Here is a 27,899-nt window from a genome sequence, read left to right on the forward strand (position 1 = left end):
ATCTAAATAGTACACCATTCCATTGTCAAAATTAGAAAACCATAAAACAAATTAAAAGATACAATATAACATCATAAAGGAAGAAATACAACTGGGAAAGATAGTTGATCTATACTTGCTGTCTCAAACATAAAGAAAATATAGCATACATACAATATAGCACCATTACATATAGCAAACACTGAGACCTAGGCGACATATAGCAAAGGTCACAAAATATTTCAAGGGAAGGAACTTCGAGCAAGGTGAGGGAAACCAGACTCGGACGAACAACCCTTTAGATAACACTATGGAAACATAAATACCCCATCAAAATATCTACAAACTAAATTTGTTTATATAAAATTTTGTTTTAAATAAAACATACAACACATCTGAGGGGGAAAGACACAAACATAAAATACTTTTTAATTTTTTGGAAATGGGGGGGGCATATTTCCGGCGCCCCCCCAAAAAAAAAGTGTGTTTGTGTGTGCGTGTGTGTGTTACTATACCCATTACATTACTTGCAAAATATATATGGTGCTGACATTTTCGGCAAGAGGGAGACATACCGATATTCTGCATATAATTATTTTAATGTTTGTCAGAGCGAGAGTATTGGGGCCTGATCAGTTCAATATATTTCTCAACTGATATAGCGGGTATAATAGAGCCCCCCCCCCCCCCGAGTTCGCCACAGAGCGCTCGTGTAATATACGGTTTAATACAAAATACATGATCGTGGGCAGGAATATACAAATTTTGGTCGATATACATGATCGTTGTTATCTATTCAAACGAGGGCCATGAAATACATTAGCAAATCCCTACAGTATTTAAGGCAGGCGATTACGAATTATTTAAACCACATTCTTCATCTGTCACAGATTTTATGATCATTTTGAAGTGGCTGCTTTATCTCGAGGAAAACGAGCGGTAAAGTGTTATATAAAACAAAATCTTAATAGCAATTTGATCACTTTTGCGTCATTTTACAGTAAGAATAGTAACAAATAGAGGATAATTTCTTTTCCTACGTTAGGCCTAATACCTGGTATGTTTCTTAGTGTGATACACACACACAAAAACCAAAACAACACCAACAACATTTTAAAAAACCCACAAAAACGAGTGGCGCGCCGAAGCCACGGGCTAAAATGTTTTTTTAAATATTTATTTATAGTATCAATCACAAATTGAAATATATCCAGTATTAGCGTTGGAAAAGAAAGTTTTATTTTTGATATATTTTTTTTAAAATTATCTCATCCTAGCGAAACATTTTCTGCAAATGACCTTAATAAAGGAAAATAATAAATTAACCTAAACCACTTTGAATGTCGACCGTAACTTGTATTTACACGGCATCATGCGCGGAAGAAAATACCAACTGAACCGGGATTTCAGACAGCAGATGAACTTGATTCATTGAACTTCATGAGCACAATCAAACAAATGCAACAGTGAAAAAGTGGAACTATGAAAAATCGAGAATGTTAGATTTGCGGAGGATTTATTCCGAATTATTGTCTGCTAATAAAGGATTCATGTCAGTTGCTGTGTCAGGGATGCCCACACAGCACGCCGTCCAAATGTGAAGTTGCGTCGTGCTGAAAGACATAACACTGTGCCATAATTTATCTTATGTCATGTAAAGAAGCTGCTTAAATTATAGTATTTAAAATTTTCTTCATTTTGTAAGAGCTCAAGAAATTAATTCTGGTTTGAAAGACAAGATGACGGTAAAACTCAGAAGACGTAGCTGTACAGTACCGTTGGTGTTTGAGACATCATAAAAAAGGTAACTGCGTTAACTTCGCTTTTTGTTTGGTAATATGTTGGAGATCATCTTTTGCAGATCTTCTTTGAGCTTGGAGTAGCTTTTACATTCTAAACATTTTTATTTGCACTTATCTGCTTAACATGTATTGCTGGGATATCATATAGAATATGAAGTCAGTATAATGGTACTATATTTTAAATATTTGAATGATAAATTACTGATAAATGATATAATGATAAACTACAAAATAAATAATTTGCCCATTATCCAAAATATGTTAATTAAAACAAACATTGAATGTAAATTCAGATATAATGAGCAGTTGTAAGAAGTCAGAAATAACATTTTATCAATTGAACCAGTTATGTGTTATCATCATCAATTGTAAAATAAACACATGGAGACAAGTATGCTTAAATTCTAAAATGAACACACACACACACACACACACATATGGTATTTTAATTTAATACAGAAAAGGTGACATTGATATATGCAGACCAATAATTTTTTTCTTTTTCAGATACAAATTAAAAAGCCTAATTCTGAGAGTTTCACCTACAACATTCATGATGGAAAAGGGCCACTAATTAAGAGCTGACATATGTGGAAGAAAAATACCATCCATGTTGAAAAGGGCTAGAGGTAATGTGAGAAAACATAATTTATCAATCTGAATTAACATTATTGTTGCTATTTTATCTCAACTGGTCAAAAGGCTAAGTGGGTTTATGTAATGGTCCAGAGTGTGTTATTTATTTCACATCCCTTCTGTCTTTCAACAGGAAGAAATTAGCTACTTTGGAGTCCATAGTTCTGATCAATTTGTTTATATAAAACTTGGTTTTGGGCTTAAATCAACATCTTGGATAAATCTAATAATGAGCAAAATCCAAGTTTTTTTTTTTTTTTTTTTTTTTTTTTTTTTTTTTTTTTTTTTTTTTTTTAATTAACCCCGTAATAGGTTGACCACTGGGTCGGGGAACCATCCCAGGATCACCTTACAATCAAACATTTCTGGTTATCAGATAATCTAGGGATAATAAATATAATCTACAGAGAAAGTAAAAAAGAAAAACACACACACACACACACACCCATATACACATGCATATGGCCAAAATCTAGGTGACATGGCTTTTGTGATATTACAGTATTTTGTTCCTGTTTACCCTCAAGTCAGAGACAAGTTAAATGTTCATTGTTGAGGTCCATTTTTGAAGAAATTGGTCCTCTTTTGTATTTACCTTGGCAGTGTAATTTTCAATGTTCTTATGCATTGCAACTATTTGCTTAAAAGCAAAAATAGAAGGATTTTTCATATTGAATCTGCAAGTATAAATATAATATTTTGCCAAAATAAGCAGAAAATTACCCAAACTGTCCAGTTGTTCACTTCCTAAAAATGTTTCTTTTTTGGACAGATGTACAATATTTGGGCAAAAAGGTGCAAAAACTTCATTAAAACGGTACCAAAACTGTGAAGTAATACTGCAATCATAAAAGAGATGCTCAATACTTTCAGTTTCACTCTTACAGAAAGTACATTTGTTGTCATCAAATATGTTAATTCTTTTAAGAAAATCATTAGTAGCGATTATTCTATGGATTAATTTAAAGTTAAAAGAGATCAACTTGGTATCCTTGGTACAGCATTTTGCCCGGCTATATATATCAGACCACTCCTCACTACTTATATTTTTATTTAATACTTGCATCCAAGTTTCTTGCTTCGCAGTGTGTTGCCTTTTAGCTTCCTGTCAAAGATCTTTGTAAATAAACTTGAGTGAATCTTGTTTTCGCAAGTTCGTTATTTTATCATCCTGCTTATCAAAATTATTATGTACTAGGTGGTTTTTTATGGCATCTTTCCATGCTTTAGGAATTCAGCAAAATCCAAGTATATACACGAGGTGATCATGTATAAGATTAGTTGAGTTCTTTTAACCAACCTAAAAGCCATACTTCCACAATATAGACTAAAATCATTAAGTTATCCTCGAAGTTTGATGAGTGTTAACCATTAATAATAATAAAGTGATCTTTCACCTGACTGAGCATGTTACCACCGCATGCAGTATTTATGCATATAGTGCAGTTTTTACTAAATTTAGAATACATGCTTATATAAATGAGATCTAGATTGAAGAAGTGAAGATGCATACAAATACACGAGGTTATAACCACTACTGCTGATTCAAGTTTGATCATACTTGGCCATTGGGCTTCTATAGTCAAGCTTCACAATGATGCTTATTATGAGTGTGATAAAGGTATGTTAATGAAGTGACCTTGCATCTGATTGGCAGAGTTTCTTACGACTTGCACAACAGTGTTTATGGTCAAATTTAGATCTGACTTGTTTAATTATTTGCTTGTATGTCTGAGGCTGTAAGCAAATTCTATGCAAATAATGTGGTGGTTCTACATCTCAATCGCCATTCTTGCTATTGCTCTTAAAACTATTTCTCATTAATTTTATCAGACTTGCTAAATAGATTTATCTCATCAAGATATAGCAAAGGAGCAATTTTGTAAAAAAAATATTCATTCATATTAAACTCAAATTCTGCATCTGATTGGTTGACCTTGCAAATACTATAAGGGCTCTATTTCTGACAAAAAAGATTATTTTGATCTAATGTAGCAGAAATGCTTATATGATCAAAACATCTAACATATTTGATAACAAATAAGAAATATTTTTTCATGTAAATTTGATAAACATTGATAAATCGGTTCATATCATTACAAGCTTGGAAGAGTTTGATTACATGCGAGACCTTCACATATTAATCATGCTTTATTTAGATAATTATTTTTGTCAGGATTTAGTAAAATATGTAAAATCAATATGGACTGGTTTTGTTATGTACAGCAACACTAGTTGTTTACTGAGTACTGAGGGAATTGGAGTAAGGCAAGGGTACATTGCAGTAGGTAACCTGGTTGACTTGATAACAGGATTGTAACACAAACATTTTTATCAGGAGTCTATCATACATACCATTGATTCACTGCAGATCCTGCCCCCATTAGTTACCTTTTAATACATAAAGCATTTGGTTTTTTTATGTCACAAATCCCATAGGGATTAAAATTAACATCATAGGTCTCACTGGATAATTTTGTATTTTGACATACACCTAATTTTTAAGGTAGAAGGCATGAACCTAATTATCACAAGCCTAGCATTTCTAAATTCACACATAAGCTAAATCTATAATGTGGTTTAGATTTACTTTGAGTTAGGCATGGAAATAGGTTGGCTTGTTAGTGACTGCCTGTCACAGTTAGATGAGCATTGGAGATCAAATGCTTGATCTGCAAATGAGCTGCTGACCTTGATGTGTGTCTGCTACAGAGGCAAATATAAAAAAAATCTAGATGGTTGAGGGTTGATGAAAAAAGTATGCTAATTTGTTATAGTACTAGTGAACTTTATTCATGCATAAGCCACATACTGATTCTTTTAGCTGCCTTGTCACAGAAAAATATTGAAAATAGCTATTTCTTGTCAAAAATGAATGTAAAATTTAGGAGATGGTGGCAGTGATGGTTCAGTATAGAAATCAATAGCTGCATCAGGAATTAACCTGATTACTGCAGTCAAAATCTCACATGTATGCTTTCTACAAAAATCATTAGTTTGTTTTTGTTAGTATCTTCAGTGTAAAATTATTCTCATTTTTCTGTAATTGGTCATTGTCGGATGAAAATTCACCAGATAAACTGTCCAGTGAGACCATAAAATACACAATTAGAAAATAAAATAAATTTATTCTAGAAAGAAATATTGCATGCAACTCTGTGACAGAAATGAAATTAATGAGAAAACACTTAAACAAATGGCTAACATTACTCATCTGGCTTATATAACTTAACAGTTGGCCATTTCACTGTGGAGTAGTCAGGTATATCTAGTATTGTAAGAACAGAGCCTAAACAGTAATCTCAAAACTTTTATCAGATCAATTGCATACTTAGGTTTGGAAAGTATTACATGGGAATTATGTTAATTTTTAAAGATCAAAATGTACCTGCATGTTTTGACCCTACCAGAACCAAACTAAAAGCTCAAATGTGTGCAGTGCTTTTTGCTCGTCACAACATAATTGGGATTATAACTGCTAACCCTACCCTCTAGCACACATTTAAGATCTTTAGAGTTTTTAAATACAGCCTTCTAATTATATAAGTTTCATTACATTGGTTAATAATTAGTCACATGTGATGACACTTGTAACTAATCAAACCACAGCCACTGAGAGCAGACTAAGCACTGATATTTATGTGGTACAGTGGCAATATACAGTCCGTCTGCTGCACATTTAGTTACCTGCCCATTAAACTGACAACACATGAAACAAACTGGGCAATTCTGAAAGCCTTGAATTTGACTTTATTTATCTGTATGGTAGAACAGAACATGAGTTGAAAAGCTTTTAATGAAAGACCTTGATATCAAACCTAATAATAACTGCAGGAGTTATATTATGGATAATTAACCATTCTCTCAGTTTCAAACTGGGCATTCCATCCCATGGGGTTCTAAATGTAAACCAAGTGTAACTGATATCCTAATGAACTGTAAAGACCATAGCAGCACAACAGCAGGGGGCCAGATATGTCCAGATCCAGGAATCATAGACCAGTTTCAAACTGATAATGAGCCACATAAAAAATGACACATCTGCTAGAACTTATGTGATGAAGATAACTTAAACTGCATTATTATTAATCCTCCTCATCCACATCATCATAATTGAGATGCATCATATATGTTTTATTGTAAAATAGTTTATGCAACATAATTCAGTGAAGACCTTTACTGCCAATTTACCAGTGAACCATTTGTTTCAATGAACATATTTTATGTTGTAACAAGGAGCATCATTTAAACATTATGATACACTTATCATACCTGTATATGAAATCTTAATACTAACACTTATACTTGCAATACTACTACTAATAAAAACACCTGCACTGATAATTTGATTATGTTCAATTGGACTTGTATCTAAATGATCACCAGCTGTATGAAAAGACATATTTTAATATATAGATATTGGATGGAATACTAGTTACCACAATTGAATAGTCATATGATAAATGATATATTATTATTTTAAACAATTTATATTTGCAGTGAAACATACTTTTACATTATCTTCCCATAAATTTCATTTATAGAGCAGTATACTCTGCATTCATTAAATTACTGAAATGGTTAATAATACAACAACAAATACTGCAACTTCCAGAACCACAAAAATCAAAAGATATAAACAAAAACTTCCCTACATGTATCAACAGTTGTCACTTTATAGACAGAACCATGAAGATTTAGGACAGGATGTTAACAAATTAGGTATTCAAGTTAAAAAGAAAAAAAATACCAAGTAAGCTTACTACCAAAAAAATCAAACATTAACAGTGAATTTTAGTACATTCCCAGGAAACAGAATATATAATTTTTCTTAACTTGATCTGATACATCTTAAATCTATAGAAAATGATTCATATTGTATGACTAAAATATTATGTGAACAAAAATTCCATCACTTTTTTCAGATGCAACATGCATACCCCAACCCATCCTTCTTGATCATAAAGTATACCAGCATTCCACTATAAGATGGGGAGCTGTAGTTGCTCAGTGGTTAGCTTTCTGGACCTGTGAAATAAGGTAGGTTCAAATTCTACCATCGGACCAACCTGGGTTAGCTACCATGGTGCGTCCTTGGGCAAGGCACTATACTTAAAGTGCCTTGGCACTAAATAACTTACTTGTGTTGCTTTACCATAAAAAGCCAAACCAAACACAAAACAACAACTTTAAAATATGAGTTATGTCACTACTAAGTAAAGGAAAATCATACTGAATAAATGTTTTTGTTAATACAATTTAATGGATCTAAAAATCTCTTTCTTCTGCAGGAGTTTAAAATGTTAAATTAAAAAGGTCATGGTACACATTGCTTTGTTCGTACACATCAGGCTCCGTATCCCATATCCAGCTAAAATTTTCAGTAGAGTCTGAATAAAAAATATTTTAATCTGGATGATAATATTCTTTCTCCATTCATATATTACACCAGCAAGATTGATCCAGATAAGATTACATTTTACTATAACACTGATGATGAGTATGCCTCATAACAACTGACAAATGTGGAGAGAATGGAGTTAAAATGAACTCTGATTTCTTTTCAGCCATAACACAAGATGATCATTTATTATGAAAAAACCTGAATAAAGTTGGAGTTCATAACCATGACAGTCTTGATATAATATAAATTCAATATATTATTGTTGTCTTGAGGTATAGTTCTGTATATTACAATCTCACACAAGATCAGGGTATATTTTAGTACCATACAGTTAATTCAGGATTGTATTAATACCTATTCTGGTGAATGAAAACTGAATAAGTTTTACTATTTTGGAACCAGTTGCAATAAAGTTCACTACACAAGAGAAAATATGACTTTACTGTAATATCTAAAATGTAAAATCTGCAAACAGAATACTCGCTTGACTTTACACTTCAACTATATCATAATATTTATTTGAAATGAATTTATACAAATGGCATTAAATTGGGTTTCAGGCTGGTAATGACAACGGTCACACTGACTTAGACCCAGGGTGGGCAACCTTGTCACCAATTGCCACAAGTGGCAAATTGGCCATGTAAGTTTGGCTCAGTTGTGGCATCGTATGATGTTTTTCACTTCTCATTCGCCACACATGTGGCTACATTGAAAAATAGTTTGCCCACCTCAGACTTAGACAACTAGTAAATTATGAAAGAAAAATGTCATTAAATTATGCTTTTCTGGATTGCTCGATTAATAAGTTATTGTTGACTTGAGGTTAGAATATTATGTCAGTGAAGATAACACTCACAGTGACTTTGACATTTTGAGCTTTTTGTGAAGACATTGGAATTATGTGTGTGAAGTGCTAGATTAAGTGTGTGTATGTGATTTGGATTTGTTACATTACAAAAAAATGTAATGTAATTTAAAAAATTACTAGTTTAAAAAAACCTCAATCATATCATGGATTAAGTAATGATTAAATTGTATTGCAAAGATCAAATCAGCAAGGATAACACTCACAATGACTTGGGTATTCTATATCCCTGAGAACATTTTTGGACCTATACTGTATAAGAAATTGAATCATGTATTGCAGCATAAGAAAAATTTCTCAGGCATGGAATTAGAGTCTTAAATACAGAAAATCAGTACATACACGTGTTGGTATGTGAAGATAACACTCACTTGACAATATAGCCAAGTTCTTATAACAAATGATATAACTATATGTAGTTTGCTTGTAAAATAAGTTAGGAATGAATATTAATTATATAATTTAGAATAGAGAAAAGCACATTAAATTCCATCAATAAATATTTTGTGCTTAAATAAAATCTTAAACAAAAATGTACAAGTCCAAAATATTTTGTTTTAGTGCTATGTCTTACTACCCAAATAACGGCCATGTATATGTGTTCCAATGTCAATTGTCATCGGAATGAGTAGTCCAAGTTTCAGGAATAGCTCACACACTTGGCAGCCTATATCGACACTCTTCCACTAATTTATGTGTAATTAATATACTTACAGTGCTGTCTTTATCCTGGTGGAGTGAAAATATGACACTAGCAAATGGACACATTTTCATGTTCCATTGACATACATTTGAATTTGTTGCAATGCAATGGTAGTCGAGGTACGCCAAAGTTTGTTTAAGTAGGTTCATGTGGGGAATATGTTTCTTGAATGAAACAAAACATTGCTTACAGTTCCAATAGGCAAAACATATTTTTATTTGTTTCCTTAAAGAATAATGTTTCAGCTTAACCCGATTTTGGCATTCCTGACTTTCATCGCTTTCCAGCCAACTGAAATGTGGGCCAACAAAACTTGAAAACAGGTCCGGTTCTTTTGTGAGAATTTGAATTTATTAGAGAAAAGACATCAGGATAAGTGAAGTCTGACAAAAACATTATAACTTTACTTTGTAGAAATGCATTGTTATTGGTTACCAGTTGTGTGTGATATTTCAGAAAATTTGACTTTCATTACACTGTTAGTCGACATCAAAACGCTCCACACAGCACCCTTCGTTAGGCAGTAAGACCCATCAGCCCCCCAACAAATATATTGGGTGATGTGTCTTATGTTATCGGACTAGTCCAAAATATTGCTTAAAGTTTCTAAACTATATACAGAACAGTAAGAAACAACTTAAAGAAAATAAATAACTTTTAAAAAAGCTCATAGTAATTGCAATATTAGTTAGAAAGCTGCTGAGCTGTCTTCATACATGCAGCCCACAACACCTTATATACTTATGACATATTGCATAAAAACCCCAGCTTGTTAGAACCTTTAAACAAACATGGGACTTACTATCGCAAAAGTACATTTAGTAAATCTGCACAATAATTATATTTAAAAAATTACCAACGTAATAGTTTACACATTAGTACCTAATGATTTTATAGCCAAGAAGAAAAAAAGTTGATTTCTAGTGGTACATGCCATGTTTACTGCTGCTGCTCATAGCAAGAGTTCGAAACCTGTGTTAAGCTATGCACTTTTACAGTATGATCTAGATACACCACATGACAAGATTAGTCAGCATGTGTTTGTATCAAGTGAAATAAAACAGAGAAAATCAAAACTTAAACACAGTGACATACAGAAACTTAATATTGGTATAAACACATTGAGAGTAGTGAAGTGGGACGATATAGCGTCAATGGGACTTACCATTAAAAACCACCCTGGGACGATATAGTGTCAATGGGAAATTTAACATTGTGGAAACCCCTGGGATGATATAGCATCAAGGGGAATTTAACATGGGAATATGGGACTGTTTAGCGTCAAGGGGAATTGAACAGGGTGGGACTGTATAGCGTCAAGGGGAATTTAACATGGGCAAAAAAAAAAAAAAAATCTTGGGCCTGTTGAGCATCAAGGGGAAATGGAGCAGGGTCGGGACCCTATTTTAATAAGGTCCCGACCTGATGGGTCTATGGAAATGGAACAGGCGAAAATTGAAACAGGGAGGGGTCTCTATTTTTTATTTTTTTTAAAACAAAAAAAAAAATAAAAAAAGGGTAGGCAGTGAAAGTCAAGATCTTTTCGAGACCTATGAGTGGCCCTGAAAATGGCCTTTGGGTTTATGTTAATATGCCCTTAACATAAAGGGCATCTGTGACTTCTTCTTGTCCTTAGGCTTCGCCTGACTGCAGGACCATAGACTAAAACTCTTTTGAGACATCCTTGCCTCTCCACATAGATCCTACGTATCCATAGGCTGGTATCTGTCCTATGGACAACTGTCCACTTGGATCGGACGTACATCGGTATGTCTGTCCTGAACATCATCGAAGACACAAGCGTAGAAGATTGAACGTTGGTCCACATGTTGAGGCGCCGAGAACAGGTGAAGGAATGCAGTGAACTACACTCATTTATAGGGAGAGGAAGGATTGAAACGGAGTTCACTGACCAATCCAAACACGCCCACATCCAATCCGAAGAGAGCAGTCTGTGACGTCATGTGGTCTATATAGATTTGCTAGCACCTGTGTGCAGTCAATTCATGCGACAGTTTTTCAACATGACGGAAACTCAGAAAACGATAAATTGGGGTGCACCAGCTATGGAGACTACCCAAGGGAAACCGGACTTACTTTCAGAAGAGGTGAATTGGGATTTTGTGGATTTTCTTACCTCGCAAGAATTTGTTGCGGAACCTTCGTCACCTTCTCCTTCATTACCACACGTGGAGAAATTTAGACAGAGACAGAAAGAAGAATTGGAGAAATTTATACAACAGCAAAAGGAAGCGGAACAAGCTTTTCTCCTTCAGCAACAGCAGCAAAAAGAAGAGGTAAGAAAAAAACAAGAAGAAGAAGAAGCAGCAGCAAAGAAACAAGGGTGTGAAAATCAAATGGTCACGGTACTGTTAGACATTTTAGCGGAGTTAAGAAGTCTGAAACAAATGTTATCAGACTTCTTTATTACGACCAAAGAGAATACGACCTTCCCGAGCTAGACACTCCAACCCTGTGACTAAGCCTCCCGTGCCACCCTTAGTGATTTCAACCAAATCATCATCATCAACACTACGCAGTCCAGAAGTAGGCCTTGGCCGTGGCAAAGGCTTAAGGCAGTTAAAGTTGATTGCTTAAACTCACCCCTACACCAAAAAAGGCCCTTTTCAGGGCCACCCACGTCTGTCGAAAAGAGATAGACTTTCAATTGCCAACATCCATTCAAACTATAAAAAAAAAACATTTTACCTCTGTAGTACATGTGTATGAGTGTGTGAGTGTAGGTTCTTATTTTAAAATCAAAACCCAAAGACACTTACCTTTTAATACCTAATTTATTCTTTTATAAATATTTACAATCCAATTCACAATTCACAACAGAGCACTTTAAACAGTTCATAAACTTCTTCTGTCTCATTGTTCACTCTCTGAGTGTTTTGAATTTCTTCACCACCACAGTCTTTTCCTCCTATTCCTCCTCACTTTCTTCTCTTCTTCTTTTCTTCTCCTGTTTCTTTTTCTTCACCTGTTTTCTTCCTCTTCTTCCTCTGAAGAATCCCTCTCTTCTTCTGACTCCTTGTTTCTTTTTTGGGCAATCTGGAGACCAGTGTCCTTTTTCTTGACAATAATAACAGGTATCTTGACTTTTGTCTTTTCTAGCCCCTTTTTTTCTTTTTTGACGGTCTGGACACTCTGAAGACCAATGCCCTTTCGTCTGACAGATATAGCAAGTATCTTGACTTTTATCTTGAAAGGAAGGAGAGTAGTCCCTCGGCTGGTCTGAAGAAAATTTTTGGATGACCCCTCGCAAAGCTCTGATGAAACGTTCGATCTGGGTAGTCTCTTCCATCGTTGTGCTCGGTTTGAGAGTGAAATGAATAGTGAAAGGACAAGACACATACCCTTTTATATACGCTGGTCTGCTATGACTATAAATTAGTCCATGGTGTTTAAACTTTAGTCATTTGACTTTTTGCTATCAAGATGAAAAGATCCAATTCATTTGAGAAGAAGGAAGAAAAAGTAAGAGGCAGAAACGTGCTTTATCGCCTCGTACCAGGGCTGAAGTCTTGGCACAAATTCATGCCAGTGATTTTGAAGAGGACATGAGTGAACCAGAATCCAAACCCTCTAAAAAAAGTTCACCACCCTTAGTCAACCGTGAAAAGTACTATTCCATTCAAGAGACGGAAGAGCATCCCTCTAGAAAATTTAGAACTACAGCTTACAAATACACGGTGAAGTTTAAAGATTTCAAGTCCGAAGTACTGTTAAAGAAAGCAGAAGGGTTCATCACCGAGATGTGGATTGAAATGCTCAGCATGTTTGGCCTCTCCACCCTGTCTGAGCGAAGGACAAGAACGAGTGCATTGTTCAACTGGTCTGCGCACGTTTGTCAGCCCTGCCTGTTACCAACAACATTTGAAGATGCAAGGTTCACAGAAGAAATGTGCTTGTCAGCTGCTGAGATTGTACCCTACCTGTGGACAAGGCATACTTACCAATAATGCCAAGGCACACCTGTGTCGAGGAAAGAAAAAATGTCACATTTGCTGCCACATCGTGGACTTGGAACACGAATGCTATGTGCAAAAATACCAACCCCAACCAGAGAAAGAAATCGGTCACAAGAAGAAAGGCAATTTCATCTTTTTCGATTTTGAATGCATGCAAGAGACTGGTATTCACATTCCTAATTTCTGCGTGGCTCATCGAGCGTGCGAGAAGTGCATTCAAGAACCTATTTTCAGTCATTGCCTTCACTGCAGCAAGATTTCTGGAGGACGTGAAAAAATCTTTCGAGGACCGAACACGCTAGCTGATTTCGCTCGATGGGTCTTACACCCCATCGACAAGACGTGGATCCAAGAGGACATCGAACGTTACGGAGATTGTCATCGTCATGCCACAGTGATGGCTCATAATTTCTCCGGATACGATGGACAGTTTCTTCACAGATACTATACAGAACATGGCACCGAACGTCCTAAAGTCACTTTGAATGGAGCCAAAATCATTTTCATGCAAGTGGGACAAGTACAGTTTAAAGATTCGATGAGTTACTTAGCCATGCCTTTGAGTCGAATGCCTAAAACGTTTGGAATGACAGAAATGGCTAAAGGGTGCTTTCCACACTTTTTCAATACGGAAGCCAATCAACACACCGTTCTACCCCATTTGCCTGAGGCTCACTATTACGACCCTGACAACATGCGTACCGAACAACGAGAAGCTTTCTACACTTGGTACCAGGCTCACGCCTCTGACCCTTTCAACTTTCAGGAAGAAATGCTAAAGTATTGTCGTTCCGACGTGGACATTTTACGGTGTTGCTGTGGAAAATTTTGAGAACTGTTCATGGAACACGGAGGGGTCGATCCTTTCAAAGAAGCTTGCACCATTGCCAAAGCATGTTCCTTAGTGTACCGGCAATGATTCATGCCTGAAAACACCGTGGCTGTCATCAGTCCTCAAATGACCAACTATGTCAAACGTCAATACTCGGTCAAAGCCCTACGCTGGTTACATTACTTGTGCGACAAGGAAGACAAATGGATTCAGCATGCCCGCAACGGAGGGGGTGAAAAGACCATCAGAATGCATTCGGTCGATGGTTGGGACTTAGAAAACCCCAAGATTGTCTACGAGTTTAAAGGTTGCTTATTTCACAGATGCCCCGTCTGTTACCCTGACCGTAGCACTAAAAATCAGTTTTTACAATGAACCATGGAAGACTTGTACCAGGCCACATGTCAGCAACGCCTAAAGTTAGAACAGGAAGGATACTAAGTGGTGGAAATGTGGGAACACGAGTACCATCACCGTTTGAAAACCGATCCAGAGTTTAATCACCTCGTGGAAAGTTACCAGTTCATGGACCCCCTGAACACGAGGGATAGTTTGTACGGAGGAAGGACCAATGCCACCAGTTTGCTGTACCAAGCCGACGAAGAGAAAGGAGAAGAAATCAAATACTTGGACGTGTGTTCACTGTATCCCTACGTGTGCAAATATTGTCGCTTTCCTGCAGGGCACCCACAATTGTTGACGGAACACATCGATTTGAAAAACATTCGACAATATGAAGGCTTGATCAAATGTAAAGTTTTGGCTGCCACTGACTTGTACCATCCCGTTCTACCTCACCATTGTCAAGACAAACTGATGTTTCCTTTGTGCCGTACTTGTGCTGAAACGTGCAACCAAGACCAGCCTTGTCAGCACACCCAGGAAGAACGGGCCTTGACGGGGACGTGGGTCAGCGTAGAATTGTTCAAAGCTCTGGACATGGGATACCAACTGTTAGAAGTGTATGAAATTTGTCACTTTCCCAAGACAGAACAATACAACAAGGGTGACCCCACTCAGAAAGGCATTTTGGCAGACTACGTGGATGCCTTTTTGAAACTAAAGCAAGAAGCCAGTGGTTATTCGTCCTGGTATCACACTCCCGAAGACCAAAATACATTCAAAGAGAAATACTGGGCACAAGAAGGCATTACTTTAGATCACATCGAGAAAAATAAAGGCAGGCGATCGTTTGCCAAAGTGATGTTAAATTGCTTGTGGGGTAAAATGGCACAACGACCGTGTTTACCCAAGAATATTTGACAGAACCTTCCTGCTACTTCCAGATGATTCACAACAAAACTAAATTCATCAAACACGTGGACGTCGTTCGCGAAGATTTGATCTTAGTCAATTACGAAGAAGATCTGGACTTTGTAGAAGCCGATCCTTTTGGAAATGTCATCATTGCAGCTTACGTGACAGCTCATGCTCGCTTAAAACTGTACGAAGCTTTAGAACTGTTAGGGGAACGCGTCCTGTACTTTGACACGGATAGTTGCATCTACATCGATCACCCGAGTCAACAGCACTCTAACATCGAAGGAGACCGTTTAGGAGCCTGGACAGACGAGCATTCTGACGACAAGATTCTAAGTTTCGCCAGTGGCGGTCTTAAAAATTACGGCTACGAATACCGGGACAAACAAGGAGAAGTGCACACGAAGTGTAAAGTGAAAGGATTGACTCTGAATTATCGTACCAGTCGAGTGGTGAACTTTGGCGTATTGAAAGAAGCTTTGCAGTCTAGAGAAGATGAACACTTTAAAGTGACCACCTATCAACCGAACAAGATTGCACGTTTACCCACTCACCACATCGTCAGTCGACCCATGGAAAAAGTCTGTCAAATCGTGTATCAGAAGCGAGTGCGGCTTCCCAATCACTTTATATTGCCATATGGACATGTCGGTATAAAACATTGGTTGTAAGTGGATAGCCACTCACCAGAAGCATGACTACGCCACAGCAAGAATCAAGTGAGAAACCTGATGAGAACTCCAAGTTCAAACACTACCATTTTCCAGTCTTCTTACCTGACTATTGTGATTGTGCCCGTCGATTGGACACATTTCAGAAATAGTTTACGGATAGGGAAGGATTACCTTCTTCGCATGTTTTAGCTAGAACAGGATTTGTCTACTTGGGACCTGAGTCAGGATTGGGATACGAAGTACGGTGTTTCGCTTGTGGACTGAAGTTACGAATGGATCTATGTATCTATAAAGGTTCAGCTATTCTGGAACACACTCGATGGTCTTTGCACTGCCCTTACCTTTCTATGGCCTTTCCACCCATTACACTACAGTACAATTATGACGGTACCTTAGAGACAGTACCTTCAAAAACTAGATATAAAAAAGGAACGATGTACAAGCTTGAGACTGCATTGTGACTAGTATAAAAAGGGGCTATGGTCAAGATCGATAGTTCATTGTGACTACCAAGACCAAGCGAACAAGATGAATCCTTTCAGAGAAACACAAAACAAGTTCAGAAAGGCACAATTCAAGTTTGGGGCTTCTGAAGTGGAATGTGATTGTGAGCCTTGCGATGGGAACGATGCTGTACGCTGTGACCTTAGCGATGCCGTAAAGCATCATGAGAACTTTGTTCTCACTACCCCTCTCATGGAAACTGATGCTGTGCGTGTCAAACCTGAGGGATGCGAAAGCGATGCTGCTCGTCCTCTTGGACACTTTACTGGGTTTCATTTTAAATGTGGATGTTCACCTTCACGTCTACCCCCCTACGGATGTCATCCAGACTTGAGCAAACTCCTGTCCATGTCACCCAGCCCTCATCGAAACGAACCTGTGAAAGACGAATATTCGTTCCCTGTGTGTTTGTCGAATACTGCGACTTTGAAAATCGTCTTCAATCATTCAAAGGAAAATGGCCTAAGTATCTGGGAGGACCGATTCCCAAAGAATTAGCCAGAGCCAGATTTTTCTACTTGCACGAAGGGGATAAAGTCAAGTGCTTCAGTTGCGGTGTGTCACTTCACCACTGGGAACCACAAGATTCGGCCTATCTAGAACATGCTCGTTGGTCACCGAATTGTCATTACTTACCCTTAGTGGGACCGAGACATTGAAGTAACTTACCATGTCGTTAAAGAAGAAACCAGATTGGTTAGGAGTCAAATGTTGGACATCATCGAGACCAGTATTTAAACTTCATTTCAAAAACGATATTGAATCATTACCTAAAGAACTGCAAGAGAAGATTTACAAGGAAGTTTGGCAGGGGCTTGCCAGAGTGAAATCTCAATGGATAACTGTAGAACTTTTATTCCGAGAAATTCACAAGAGATAAGTGAAAAAAGTCAACCAGTGTGTTAGATTTCTCTGGGTCAAGGGTGCATTCATACTATTATATCGCTTTAGACCGTTTACGTCAAAAGAGTTCAATGAGATTCTTGAACGTTACCCTGAATGGCAGTGGTCTGAAATTACTCACTATGTGGATTACTTTTGCTCTAGGAGAAGATTGTGAATTGTACGTTTTAAGTGATGATCTTGGTAATATAATATTTTAGTCTTAGGGGGATGTTTTCCTTCAGGTCTGCGCTTTAACTATAAGAACCTACAGTATTCGTCATTCAGACCGTGTGATCGACGAGAGAATCTAATCCGAAACCGGCTAAGCAATGGAATTATCTAAATTACACTAATAAATACTTACATAAAATATATATATATCAAATTTGGACCAATGGCGAAGACAAGGATTCGGTCTCCCCGAACTCTCCATTTATGAGAGGCGAGTGTGATCGACGAGGGAATCTAATCCGAATCTAGCCAAAAGTATTACAAAATAAATACACTCACAAAACAAGTACCAAACTCTGAACAATAGAAAAACTCATTTTATCAAAACTAGCCCACTGACTGATAAAACTCTGCAAACAAATATCATTAAATTAAAAAACACCTAGTTCAAATACCAGGAAGAAATATACAGGGGGTGGGTGGTGGGAAAAACAAAACAAACCTTCTCCACTTCTCCTAACTTAATACTCACCTAACACCCTAACTAACAGCTCCAAAAGTCTATCTTCTACATAGGTGACAGCTAAGACAAAAACTAGGTATAACCATATAGTCCCAAAATAGAACGTAAAAGGTGGTCGCAAGAATAGACCATCAGGGATCCCCCGTATTAAGACCCTAAACTTACACATATAAGGTAGTCAAAAAAACCCAACGACTATCGGGCCCGGCGGCACAATGCTGCAAATATAACAAATATATAGAATACCACCCCAAAAATTACTTGTATAAGGTAGTCAAAAAAAACCAGTGACTATAGGGCCAGCAGCACAAGGCTGCAACCAAAATGTACAACTAGATAATTAGGACCCAAAAACAATTACTCAGTAAGATGGAAAAAACACCAACTCCATCCAGGGCCAGCAGCACAAGGCTGCAAAACCAATCGACAAATACTGTCACCTAAAAGCTAACATCGACCTCAATAGACTCTATCTCTCTTAAAAACAGCACAGAGTTTTTATGATTCAAAATTCCAAAGACGGAAATTTAGAACAAAAATACCCTGGATCGGAAAAACCCTGCTAACCTGTGGCAAGACAACTCCGCTCGAGCCTGACCACTTTCGCCCTTTGCGACGGACAGACATCAAAACACATACGTGCAGTGCACGCATCATAAATTAAAAATACGGACTAGATCGGGTCCAATCCCACTAGTCGCTAATCAATGCAAATGAATGACAGAGTGTGTGCTGGGTCCAATCCCACTCAAACAAAACATAGGCCTTACAATCAGATCGATGTGTACACAAAAGTACCTTGACCTGACGGCCCAATCAATTAGTGTTCTGTGAACACAGATATGCCTGGAGGAAGTGGCTCCATTCCTTCCTCCAAGGAGTAATCAGTTAGGTGCCTGTGGTATCATAAACCAGTGGTACATGCTCAATGCGAAGCGCACGCCACTATAATTCAACTCAACAACAACAACAATCGTTCAGACCATTCCACGGAATAAACAAAGAAGATGGAGGTGACAAAATTATTCAATCTATTAAGAGATATCTATTTTTGGATAATGGATGTTGAATATGTTGTAGGAAGAATAGAAAAGGAATGGAGTGATGGAAATAGGCAAGACTTGTTAACTATTCAAGTCAAAGGACTAAAGGTGGCCGGAGATCTCATCGCAGGGATGATAGAAGAAGAAGTCAACAAGTCAAGCGGATTTACTGACCCACCTTATGTCAGAGTGGGAAGTTTGAAGGAAGCACTGGACCATGTCATCCAAGTCGGGTGCTTCCTGGAAAAAGTATTGTATTGGATGGAGTGGTGATACGTAAAATGGGGGTTCGACCAGTTGACAAAAACGGAAGAAGTAATGAGGAAAGTGCTGACGGAAGAGGTAAAGAACATCAAAGAAAAGTGGTCTAAGGAAAGAAAAGAAGAAGAAAATAGAAAGAGAAAAAAAAGCTTTGAGAAACTCAACAATAACTGGATAAGAATACAGGAGAAATTCCGAGTGATAGGTCATCCTGACTGGATGCCTGAGTCAGAAATAAAGAAGAAGATGACAGGAATATTGGTAAAAGTTAGAAGATGGTTGAAGAAGTGGAAGAGTTAGAAGAAGAAGAAACCCAAAGGCCCTTTTCAGGGCCACTCATAGGTCTCGAAAAGATCTTGACTTTCATTGCCTACCCTTTTTTTTTCTTTTTTTTTTTTGTTTTAAAAAAAATAAAAAATAGAGACCCCTCCCTGTTTCAATATTCGCCTGTTCCATTTCCATAGGCCCATCAGGTCGGGACCTTATTAAAATAGGGTCCTGACCCTGTTCCATTTCCCCTTGATGCTCAACAGGCCCAAGATTTTTTTTTTTTTTTTTTGTTTTTGCCCATGTTAAATTCCCCTTGACGCTGTACAGTCCCACCCTGTTCAATTCCCCTTGATGCTAAACAGTCCCATATTCCCATGTTAAATTCCCCTTGACGCTATATCGTCCCAAGGGTTTCCATAATGTTAAATTTCCCATTGACGCTATATCGTCCCAGGGTGGTTTTTAATGGTAAGTCCCATTGATGCTATATCATCCCACTTCACTACTATTGAGTATATATTTATAAATCTGAAATGGTTAATTAAAAATAGTTATTAGTCAAATTAACAAGGATGCCAGTTACTAGCTTTGATACTCTGTTTTTGTTAACTGAAAACATGTAGACTCAAGCCACATCTATAATGATAATTTCTGGCACTTTCAAGGCTGATATAGCCCTTTCATTAAAACCTGCAAACATTTTTGACAATTTTATCTGCACACATTGCTGTACATTTTATACACATCTGACTTGCCAGTATTTCTCCCAGCCATTGAGCTACCATTGGCAGAAGAGATCTTTTTGCGAAAAATATTTCCAAATCAAATCCTGTTTGGTTACTTGTAAATCGACATGGAATAGCACAACCCTAGCACAAATATTACTATCCCTACTTCGTGGAGACATTGAGGCTATGACATTGTAGCTACTCAACCTTCTGTCCTATGACCATTTTGAATTTTGCGCTAGATATGGCTGTTACCAAATACCGGTGTCTAAACAGTACATAGGTGCTTTCTGGAAAGATTTGCATGCAGTAAGATTGCACATCAGATCCACAATATTTCCATCAATATCAACACAGATTGGAGGGGGGCCTTTGAAATTGTTTCTACATATTTAAACAGGTTTTCAATGAATTGTTGCTTTTTGTTTTTATTAGCAGGTATTTATACATTTATAAAATGAGTGTCCTGTATCACAATATGTATCAATCTTCCTGCAAAAAAGTTTCCCTTGTTTTTTTGCTCCCAAGTTACTCCCATTTTATTCTTGATAAAAGTAGCTACCCCTCCCCTTACATCTCCTTATAATCATTCACAATTATAACCCCATTTAATTTTTCCTCATATGAAGTTATTAGTTCTTTAGTCAACTTATTATGTGTTTCTTGTATGAAAATCATATCATAATTTGTCTTGTTGTTTAGTTTAATTATTTTTTCCCTATTTATTCAGTTTAAATTTGCTGAGGCTATATGGAAGTTTTTTATATCCATTTTCGCCTCTCCACCAGGTTGTCGCATTTTTGTTTATACATTAAGTATTATTAGTTTTAATTTAGAATTGAAATATCACCTAGGGGATCAAATAGTAATTTATTAGTCAACATGTAGACCCACTCCATGACCTTCTTGAATCTGTAACCCAGAAATTCCGATTAACTATGCATCTTTTAGAATCATACAATACATTATATAAAATATGGTAATGTATACCTTAAAACAATACTGCATTTTAATCCAAGTTTCCAATTTTGCAAGAAGTTGTCCCGCACATGCAAAATCATCTGCTACCCAATATGTAAACTTGTCGCCAGAACATAAATTCTCAAAAAATTCCCCAGCGTATAGTCTGTTTCTAAATTCTTTAGTAATTTTCCCCCATCAACAAGACACAAACACATTGCATCCTATTTCATTGTTGTTTCTCTTCCACATAATAGCTTATTTTTTATAAAATGTTAAACTTTACTAATCTTTTTTCAAGATCACTTTAGTTTGCAAAAATATATCTTGTCATTTATTGGCATTCTAGATTGAATTTTGTAAACTAGCTATAAACCTGACCTAATTACTCAACTTAACTGCTGACAGAAACAGTCTACAGTAAATGTATTTCATTTCTATAGCTCGATGGATAAACATTACATCTTTTAAAGCTGTGCACAGAATAGGCCGACATATCACGAGTCAGGAAAACATGGGGGTGGTATCCCCTGTGTCCAAAATTAATATCATTTTGAATAGAATATTCTATTGACAATTGCCTCTTTTCAAATGGTAAGCATTGCTTTTTTTTATTTTCGTAAATCTGTCAAATTTGGTATGCATTTTGCTTTAATATTTGAGATGGAAACCTTAGGTGCATAGAAATGTCAGACAGCATTGTACATCATGGATGGTGTCCAGCATACTTTTATGATCATAAAACAAAATCCCATTGTTTTAGTTATGGCCACTGATTTAAAATATATTCATCCAAGCTAAATATAATAATAATAATAATGAGGACTTTGTATAGCGCCTAATCTTTAGAAGCTCTAAGCGCTTTGCAACATTAGACAACATAAAAACATACACAATGATATGATTACAAAAACAAACACCATGAAATTAGAAAACATAAAAAACATGCTGAGAATATTTAAGGTAGTTAACATTATTAAGTCATTAAGTTTGTTTTTGCAGTCAGAATAAGTAGTTTTGAGAGCACTCTTGAATGGGATCACTGCGTCTTTGTGTCTAAGTTCAGTGGGCAATTCATTCCATGTTGCTGGGCCCTGGTATGCAAAAGAATGCTGTCCATGTGACTCTGTTTTCATAGTGAGAATAATGAGTATATGATTGTCGGAAGAGGAGTGTAAGTATCTTGCTTGTGTGTACACATAGGTGAGGTCGGATAGGTATGTTGGACTAGAGTCTGTCAGTGAAACGAAGCACATAGAACTAATGTTGTGTTTGATTCTGGATCGAATGGATAGCCAGTGTTGGGTACAGAGCAGCGGGGAGGTGTGCTCTGATTGTGGTACTCTGAGTATGATCCAAGCAGCTATGTTTTGAACTTTTTGAAGTCTCTGCAGTAGATGTTAAGATGAACCAGACAGAATTGAGTTACCATAGTCCAGTCTTGAAAGTAGTAATGAACACACAAGTGTTTTAGTGGCATCAACTGAAAGATATCTGAGAATGGAGCTGATGCGTCTCAGCTCAAGATATGCAGCCTTGCATATGTTCATGACATGTTGGTGCAATGTGAGAGTACTGTCCAGAGTAACACCTAGGTTTTGTACTGATTGTGTGAATTTAATGTTGGTGTTGCTGATATTTATTGTGTGAGGTAAAGGACGTGAATGAGAAAGTCTTTGTGTTGTAATCAGAATGGCCTCAGTTTTATCATCATTCATCTGCAGCTTGTTACAAGTCATCCATGATTTCACATCAGAAATGCACATCTCTACACCTTGGATGGTAGCATCAACTTCAGTTGGGTGGCTAGATTTGTATATTTGGGTGTCATCAGTGTACAACTGGTGAGACACTGGATGATGATCTATGACACTTGAGAGCAGCTGAGTGTATAGAGTGTAGAGAACAGGTCCAAGAACAGACCCCTGCAACATAGATCAACTGGGCTGGAGTGTAATCTATTTGCAGACACAATTTGTGTCCTGTGGCAAGGGCGATATGCATATTGTACATTGCTAAAAAGACTGTTTGAATTCAGACAAGATGCAAGCTGGGATTGAACAACCTTTTGTAAGATTTTTTATATGAATTGGAGATTAGAAACCGGGCAGTAGTTCTTTAAATCCTTATGGTGTAGTGTTAGTTTCTTCAGCAGAGGTTTTACAATGGGAGTTTTGAAAAATGATGGAAATTATGCTGATGAGAGAGAGGTATTAATAACATCAGTTAGTGAAGGCAATACTGGATCTAAGCACTCAAGCAGCAGTAATGTTGGAATTAGATCAAGTTCACATGACTTTGGTGCACTCTAGGATGATTACTTAAAAATGCATTTATTGGTGGTGAGAGACTAAATACATGACTTGATACTTGTGTTTAGCATTAATTGGAAAGCTGAAGATTAGTAATCTTTTGACATACATATCTTAATTGTACCATTTAATTTACAAAATTCAATGTAATTTGCATTGGTAAAATGTGTAGCACAAGAAAAGTCATTATGAATCAGAGATAAATCATATCTTTGTTTTGTCTGGAGCCTGACTAATTTATTGCACATTTCTGTACACTATTTTGTCTTTAATCCAGGATTATTCACTGCATTCGGATGCATTTCATGGTGAAAATTCACCAGCTGGATTTAAAAGTGGTGAATATTGCTAGCGATTGTTCTGCAAACCCTGTATGTCACAAGGAGTCAGTGTATTCAAGGACTCATACAGTATTTACAAGTTCTCATTGACATTTCAGATGAAAATGAAGAACTGAAAAAAGATGAAAATCTCAAGTGGAAACCTTTCTGGTCAGCCATCTCATCCAAAACCTCCTGAAATGGAGAGTATTTTGCAGACTCCAAGATTTCCTCTTATCCTGCTGGTATGTTCTATTTAGTTTATCTGGTCTCTTTTTATTTTTTATCAATTGCTTTTATACCATGCCACAATTGGAAATTCTTTATCAAAAGTATGTATAAATTTCATCATTTTTCTGTCTGTTTAATAAGATGTGTTTAAGAGTACTTACTTACTCATGATGCTGTATATATGAGATTAGATGTTTTGTTAAAAAATAATGCATTTTGTGATATATTGTATCACTGCTTTATATACAGTGGTCATTGCAACCAGTATGCATTTTGTTTACATGCCAAAAAATCCAGTCTCATTTCTTTGTTTCTTTTTTACTGCAATTAAGGAGTAGTGATAATCTTTATACTCTTAGCTGCATCCAGAAGGACAACACCATCACCATCCCCATCCACTCTGGAGTGGAGAATATAAAGATTTCTCTCTGCCAGTTCCTCTGCAAGTAGTAAGTATTGAGGATGGAAAAAAAATGTACATTATAGAATAATGAAACAAATACTACAGTTGTTGACTTTTATATAATCTCTTATTTCATTTACAGCTCTCTAAATACGAGTAGGTCAATTATACACTGTATTTATGAATTTAATTCTCATCTAAGGTAGTAGAACTGTTTTATGTTTGACAAAATGTTGGGTAATTTGTGGCCATACACTAAAAACACATTTTATAGCATTTAAAAATGCTTATGTTCAATGCACGTAAAACTCATTGGTTTGTTGTCACTTCAGTTGATAATAGTCTTGTCATCTTGTAGACATTTTGAATGTTAGTGTTCAATGCTAAGGTCATATACATTGATTCAACATCAAAATTTGTTTGCAAAATGGAAGATTATGACATGAAAGCACAAGCTCTTGTAGCTTAGATACTGTTATTTCAGAACATTGTGAGATGTTAATTAATTAAATTATAGGTCATAAAACATACTGTTCAAGACTTATTTGTGCAAATAAACAATGAATTGTTTTTCATTGATGTGTCGACTGTTCATCATTCCATTGTTTTTTTTTTATTTTTCTTTCTGATGTATACCATTGTCTTGTGTAAGTCAGACGCCTAAACCATCTACATTGAATGCAGACTTTACAGACACCAGCAGTGAAACAACATATCCAGGGAATAAAAAAATAAAGGATTATGGGAAAAGTTTTCATATAAACTGTACAAAAACCATGCATTTCATTCCATAAATATATTTCATTGTTAAACCCATGTTCACTGTACAGATCTTTTTAAGGAGTTTATAATAATGATCTTGATCTTTCAAAATTAATTTCATCACAAATCTGTTACAGATTTCCAGTTCAATGTACTTATGAAACTGGACACAAATATTGAGAATTTGTTGGAGCAGCTGGCCCTCCAAGTTCATACACAAGGCCCAGACACAGAATATAGAGAAGAAATTCTTGCAATGCCATGTGATTCAGTGGAGGAACTAGAGGGCCTTTGCCAGAGGTTGGAGGAGAATCCCAAACTCTCCAAGAAGATGGTAAATTGGGGCTTTATTTTCTATTTAAAAAACTGTTATAACCTTTATTTGCTGTTGTGAACCTCAATATGCATTATGCAAGTTCTGCAGTGCCTGTATAATTATTTTTGGGGGTGGGGTGAACATGTAGTGGTCGGCTGTTTTGTCTTACGGATGTAGGCCAAAACATGTTTAGAGATGAACATGTAACAGGTATTTTACTACATATACACTATTACATATTATGTGGCTACTTTAATTCAATCCTTGAGTGAATGTCATTTATGAAGTTAATAGATTCACGGTGGTTAATTTGGTTTATAATTGCTATTAGTACATTGTGTTGCATAGTTAATGTTATCAAATTTTTTTCAAGTTAGAGAAATTAAATTTGCTTGCAAAACCATGGCAAAAAATAACTATATACAAGCATATTTTGTCACATCGATCATGAAATACTACTACTAATAATAATATCAAAATCAAAAAATAGTAATATTATTATTATTATTATTTTCAGATATGCTACTTGAGCTCCCTTGGCAGGTTTACAATTGGGGATAGTGTCTGCAGGATGATGAAAAAGCTTAAAACAAAAAGACTGGCCAGAGTATAGTCCAAAGGGACGTAAAGGAAAAAAAAGCATTTCAAGAGCTTGTGATATGTCAGGTTTTGATAAGTAAGTATGGCTTGATTTAAATTGTGTTTTTCATGTGACTTGCCAGAGATTTTTAAATGAATTGATAAAGTAACTTGAGACCACATTTCAAAGTACATGTTTAAAAATATTCCATTGATTATTGCTGGCATTTAGAAAAATGCAATGCATCCTTTGTTGTGAAACTTTTTTAAAACATTGTATTACTCTTGCAGAAGCCTGCTTGAAAACTAATGGCAAAGCAAAGGCAAATGGAATGGAAGAGACCATATCAGAGACCCTCAAATATGCACCCAACCAACGCAGAATGATACAAAACAAGGTAATCCAAATGACTCTTATTTCATCAATATCGGATTCAGTTTCGTCTTTTAAAGCATAGTATTTGCAAAGCGGATGCATTTCTAAACTGATAACAAAATCAGCTTATCCTATTGCCCAGGACTATCAAAGCTAGAGTCCAGCTAACTACAATATGCATATATCTTGTCTGATCGGACAAGTGCCTCCATTTTGAATTTTTATTCACATGAATTATTTGGATGAAATACATTCATCTTTGTGCAAATTGATTGCACCATCCACTTGCCAGAAATGATAAGTAAGTGCAAAGTTATCTTGTATCATGGCTTAACGATAGTAAGGGAAGCACAAGTGCAGTGAAGAAAATTTCATACATTTTTATAATGCTGATTAACATGACTTCTGCATATGTAACTAGTGCTGAGATGATATGACTTTATTTAAGCATTACAATTTTGTTTTAATTTGCAGGTGCCTGAGCAGAAGAAGTAATAGATAAACTTTACAGTGGAGTTGGAGACTGATTCTGATTCATAATCTTAATTAAATCTAGAAAATAAACATTAAAGTCATATTAAAATATCTGTTGTATTGTTTCCTTCTTTCATTTTTCTCTTAAAAACAAATGTCTGAACCTTTAGTCTGTAAATTCAGTGGATTCCTTATCAGCCCATCTACTTTTACTTTACACCATGCTACTTTAAAAAAAAAATGAATTATCCCCATTGTGGTAGGTCCCCCCAACCCCCCACCCTACTTTGTCAACTTACCTGCCACATTTAAATCTAATGGAAGGCCCTGCTGTAAAGCTTGTTAGTAAAACTACCCAACAAGAGGATTTCATACATTTGCAACTCCTAGGTGGATGGTAATGTTTTCATTTTTGTAATGTAGATTTGGACATTCTTGCCACCAGTATGGAATATGTGTTTCAGAAACACAAGCAGCTTTCATCAGATTTGCATAAAGGTTTTATATGTTGTGAGTATGTTGTAGGAAGTTTTTTTAAATAACATCATATGAGATGATGCCAGTGGAAATGGCAGAAAAGTGTCTGTATTGTTCACCAACTACACCTTGTTCTTACAAAATGTGGCTGTTACACATTCCCATGATG

The 27,899-nt window shown here is 36.2% G+C and overlaps 1 long non-coding RNA gene across 3 annotated transcripts; it reads left to right on the forward strand.

Moving 5' to 3' along the window:
* Positions 1-1,288: 1,288 nt before the first annotated feature.
* Positions 1,289-27,364, forward strand: LOC149805597 (uncharacterized). 3 transcript variants are annotated; one of them, XR_016419705.1, is made up of 9 exons: positions 1,289-1,783; positions 2,289-2,410; positions 7,343-7,457; positions 24,232-24,357; positions 24,676-24,792; positions 25,646-25,842; positions 26,342-26,500; positions 26,695-26,801; positions 27,254-27,364. It is a non-coding gene; the product is annotated as an uncharacterized LOC149805597 (long non-coding RNA). The 3 variants fall into 3 exon arrangements; XR_016419704.1 differs by having other exon boundaries at positions 1,290-1,783; positions 24,703-24,792; XR_016419706.1 differs by lacking the exon at positions 24,676-24,792 and having other exon boundaries at positions 1,292-1,783.
* Positions 27,365-27,899: the final 535 nt, after the last annotated feature.

This window comes from Sinohyriopsis cumingii, chromosome 2 (assembly GCF_028554795.1).
Source record: "Sinohyriopsis cumingii isolate HCF-2022 chromosome 2, ASM2855479v2, whole genome shotgun sequence".
Taxonomy (NCBI): Eukaryota; Metazoa; Mollusca; class Bivalvia; order Unionida; family Unionidae; genus Sinohyriopsis; species Sinohyriopsis cumingii.